Source organism: Triticum aestivum, chromosome 7A (genome assembly GCF_018294505.1).
Source record: "Triticum aestivum cultivar Chinese Spring chromosome 7A, IWGSC CS RefSeq v2.1, whole genome shotgun sequence".
Taxonomy (NCBI): domain Eukaryota; kingdom Viridiplantae; phylum Streptophyta; class Magnoliopsida; order Poales; family Poaceae; genus Triticum; species Triticum aestivum.
In genome coordinates, this window is record NC_057812.1 from 735,404,619 (window position 1) to 735,409,759 (window position 5,141).

The following is a 5,141-nucleotide window of genomic DNA, read 5'->3' on the forward strand; positions in this document are numbered from 1 at the left end:
CCGTCCCGTACGTGTGTTGAACGCGGAGGTGCCGTCCGTTCGGCGCTGGTCATCGGTGATTTGGATCACGTCGAGTACGACTACATCATCACCGTTCTTTTGAACGCTTCCGTGCACGATCTACAAAGGTATGTAGATGCATCTAATCACTCGTTGCTAGATGAACTCCTAGATGATCTTGGTGAAACGAGTAGGAAAATTTTTGTTTTCTGCAACGTTCCCCAACAGGGGTAACACGTGAGGGCTTCAATTTCGATCGGTGGGTTCAACATGATTGTGGCGGAATTCGAGAACCCGAGGGACAGGGATAGAGTTTGGGCAGGATCACCATGGCACTTGAACAAGAACGCAGTAATCTTGGCGGAGTTTGAAGATTGTGTGAGACCAGATGAAGTGAAGTTTAACCGGCTCCAGGTGTGGGCTAGGGTTATGAATCTCCCCTACAATTTGAGGGATGATGCATTGGCTGTACCGATTGCCAAACAAATTGATAATCAGGTAAGGACAGCCAGTTTTGATCATGTTGGAGGATATCTCCGGGCCAGGGTCACCATTGATGTGGACAAGCCTCTTCGGAGGTGGATTATGATTGACTCAGCCAGAAGGAAGACGGTGGATCCTTATGACATCCAATATGACAAAATTCCATATTTTTGTTTCTCGTGTGGCCGTCTAGGACACTCGGAGTTATGCTGTCCAACTCCAGGGACGAGGGACGCCAAGGGGGATTTACCTTTCGGATCATCTTTGCGGGCGCCTGAGGAGTACAGAAAGCTGGCGGCTAGTGAAAATTCACCGCGCAGCCAGTACTCTGAGTCCAGCAAGAAGCTGGACTCGAAGAACTCCAGCTCCAAGAAGGATGCCGGATAGGAAGCTACGTCACCAGTCAAATTTGAAGTTTTTTTTTTTGCGATATAAATTTGAAGTTTCATACTACGAATGCATGGATTGGTGAACCTGCTACATTTACTAAACTAAACTTGTTTTTCAAGTACGTGTCAGAATTATACTACGTGAAATTATCAATTGAGGTCGCTTGGAGGCAGTAAAATTACATTAGCGGTAGCTGGCACATCTGGTCAGCTGCGTACGGCTTCATAGTGTTGATTCCCTCGTTCGAAACCTCGCACGTGAAATACTTAATCCTTTCCGCGTTCAATTTTTAGAGACCGGTGGGCCGAAGACGAGCGCACCACTCGGTTGACGCTGCGTGCCAGTAGTATTTTAGTACCACACCGCTCGTTTCGGTAGACACCTCGCGGCTTAAATAGCGAGACGTTCAACCATGTATCGCCGACGACGCAAAGCTAGCACTAGCTATGCGCCTGTCGAGGCAAAAAGCGGTCGTGACGTTCTTCTGGCCGGGTTTGGCCCAGCAGCCTGTAACCGTAGGTCGCTGTTAACTCGTGCATGTTGGGGGCTAGAAGTACGAAGCGATGTAAGTCTTTTTTGCATCTTGATGCCGTTTTTCATTTACCTTGGTCTATAGATTAATGTAACTCTGTTTTTTCGTACCGTCTCTACATCATGCTATTTCGGCGGTGTGACACCAGATGTATGGAGTATTAATCTCTACTACCTAAAACATGTAAAGTTCCCACTCCCGTCTTACATCTCACCCCTTCGCGGCGCCTAGAGTTTGACGTGGAACTTGGTGGCGCCCGCGGGTCTCATCGGCGGGGCGCTCGGGACCCTAGGTCGCTGTTAACTCGTGCATGTTGGGGGCTAGAAGTACGAAGCGATGTAAGTCTCTTTTGCATCTAGAAGTACGAAGCGATGTAAGTCTCTTTTGCATCTTGCAGATGACTGGAGGCTGATCATTAAGAGAGATCATCTAGATGTTTCTCAGGAAAGCAGCTTGTGTAGTGTAGTAGTACAAGATAATAAAAGCTCACCTATATGATTGATAGGTTGAAATTGTTGCTACATGTGGGCTGTTTTTTTGTTGCGGGAAAACTTCCGATCTATTGATCTTAAATCATGGTAGTACAATGAACACCAGAAATAATAAAAATTACATCCAGATCCGCAGACGACCAAGCGACAACTACAAGCACTGAAGCGAGCTAAAGGCGCACCGCTGTTATTGCCCCTCCTTTGCCAAAGCTGGGCAAACTTGCTGGAATATACGGTCGAGAAGTCGCCGTGTTAAGTCCTCATAGGACCAGCACACCAGAACAGTAAAAACCACCGATGAAAAGATGCGTAGATCGAAAGGATCCAACATGAAAATAAACAACGAAGGACGAACCGGAATAGATCCATCAAAGAAAATCATCGGACGAATCCTGTGAGATACGCCGGAGACCTCCACACGCCTTCCGACGATCGGAACGGGCCAGGCGGGGAAAAAATTATTCCATGTTCAAGGAGCCCCCACCGTCTAGCCTTCCTTAGCAGGACAGAAACCCGAACAAAATGGAAAGAACCATCTAAAAATGAAACCATTCCGTGGACAAAGGCCGAGATCCACTGCGCCCCCATGGTTCTAAGGCCAACAGAGACTAGACGGACGGGCGGGAGGCAGAGGAACCCTATGTACATGTGGATTGTTGGTTGCTGGATGCAAATTTTGAAGTTTCATACTACGAGAGCATCAATTGGTGAACCTGCTTCATTTAGTACAGAACAGAACTTGTTTTTCTTTTTGGAGGGGAAATCAACTTGGTTACTATGTACGTGTCATAATTATGCTACTTCAAATTATCAAAGTAGATTCCCTGGTTGCGTACGTTTTTTTTTTTAGGGTGGTTGCGTACGGTTGATTCCTTGGTTGGAGACCTCGCACGCGCAGTGCTCGTTATACGAAATCCATCCGTTCCAGCTTAGCCGGTGGGCCGAAGACGCGAAGACCAGGGCGCTTTGCCACCGGTGGGCCGAAGACGAGCGCACCACTCGGTTGACGCTGCGTGCCAGTAGTATTTTAGTACCACAACGCTCGTTTCAGTAGACACCTCGCGGCTTAAATTGCGAGACGTTCAACCATGTATCGCCGACGACGCAAAGCTAGCACTAGCTATGCTGGCCTGTCGAGGCAAAAAGCGGTCGTGACGTACTTCTGGCCGGGTTTGGCCCAGCAGCCTGTAACCCTAGGTCGCTGTTAACTCGTTCATTCCATTTGAGTCGACGAAAATCTGGACTAGTGTAAATAAAGATTTTTATTTTTCCTCTTCCTTCCACTCCGAAAGACACCAAACCATTTCTTTCCTTCCGCTTGTTCTAACACCGACTCATTATTTACTTGCTCAAAAGATTGTGTGTGTTGGGCGCCAAAAGTATATGGTGACGTTGTCTTTTCTCTAGCCTGAAAGAAACAAATCCGCCCGGAGTACTTCTCTCCACCCCTTCCCTCCCTCCATAAGGCCAAGTTGGTCCTACACCGCAGGGTCATTTTTCTATGACATGAAAAGCTGCAATATGACGTTCTATCTCATCCCCTCTTCGACGGGACATCTATGTTGGTGTAATGCCACACACTTCAATGGACAAATGTATGGAATATCATGCCCCTTTTTCCGGCTTCGCTATAGAGGTCACGTAGTCGGACGCCAGGACTTTTTTACATTGTTTTCGCATCGTCATGCCGTTTTTAGTGATTCTATTTGGATCAATGCCCATCTTTTCTCCTCTTACTTATAAACTCGTCATGTGAGATAGGGTCGATTCGGACGGATGCAAATTTTTCCCTTTCACATAGACTAATGTAGAAACAAATTCCTCTTCATTCCACTCTGGACCGAAATTGAACCATTTATTCCTATCCCTCGTACTAACTCTGACTCATTTTTTCTTTGCTCACAAGCTCGTGTGTGTTGGGCGCCAAACATATGGGGTGACGTCATCTTTTCTCTAGCCTGAAAGGAACGAACCTGCCCGGAGTACTTCTCAACATCCCTTCCCTCCCTCTAGAGGGCCAAGTTGCTGCTGCACCATCGGGTCATTTCTCTATGACATGAAAAAGCTGTAATATGCAAATTTCCCCCTTCACACAGACTAGTGTAAATAAAGATTTTTATTTGTCCTCTTCCATCCACTCCGACCTGCACCAAACCATTTATTTCCTTCCGCTTGTTCTAACTCCGACTCATTATTTATTTGCTCAAAACATTGTGTGTGTTGGGCGCAAAAAGTATATGGTGACGTCGTCTTTTCTCTAGCCTGAAAGAAACAAATCCGCCCGGAGTACTTCTCTCCACTCCTCCCCTCCCTCCATAGGGCCAAGTTGGTCCTACACCCAGGGTCATTTTTCTATGACATGAAAACCTGCAATATGACGTTCCATCTCATACCCTCTTCTACGGGACATCTATGTTGGTGTAATGCCACACACTTCAATGGACAAATGTATGGAATGTCATGCCCCTTTTTCCCGCTTCGCTATAGTGGTCAGGCAGTGCGACGCCAGGACTTTGTTAAAATTGTTTTTGCATTGTCATGCCGTTTTTAGTCATTCTCTTTGGGTCAATGCTAATCATTTCTCCTCTTAATTATAAACTCATCATGTGAGTTAGGTCGATTCAGACGGATGCAAACTTTTTCCTTTCACATAGACTAATGTAATTTTCTTCCTCTTCATTCCACTCGGGCCAAAACTGAACCATTTATTCCTATCCCTCGTACTAACTCCGACTCATTTTTTCTTTGCTCACAAGGTCGTGTGTGTTGAGCTCCAAACATATGGGGTGACGTTTGTCTTTTCTCTAGCCTGAAAGAAACGAACCCGCGCGGAGTACTTCTCTCCATCCCTTCCCTCCCTCTTGAGGGCTAAGTTGCTACTGCACACCAGAACAGCAATAGCCATGGATGAAAAGATGCGTAGACCGAAAGGATCCAACACTAGTAGAAAACATGGATTTGGTCCAGGCCAGATAAGTCCATTTAGTCCCAGTCGTGTTACGAACCAGGACTAATGGGTGCATCAGTCCTAGTTCGTGAGGGTAGGACGCCGGCCGGGCCACGGCCGGCACCAATCCTGGTTCATCTGACCCCTTTAGTCCCGGTTCCAGACACAAACTGAGACTAAATGTCCTCGCTCCTGGCTCAGCCCCTTTAGGCCCGGTTGGTGGCTGGAACCGGGACTAAAGGTCAGTTTTCTTTCCCGGTTCTAGACACAAAGTGGGACTAAAGAGATGCCTATATAT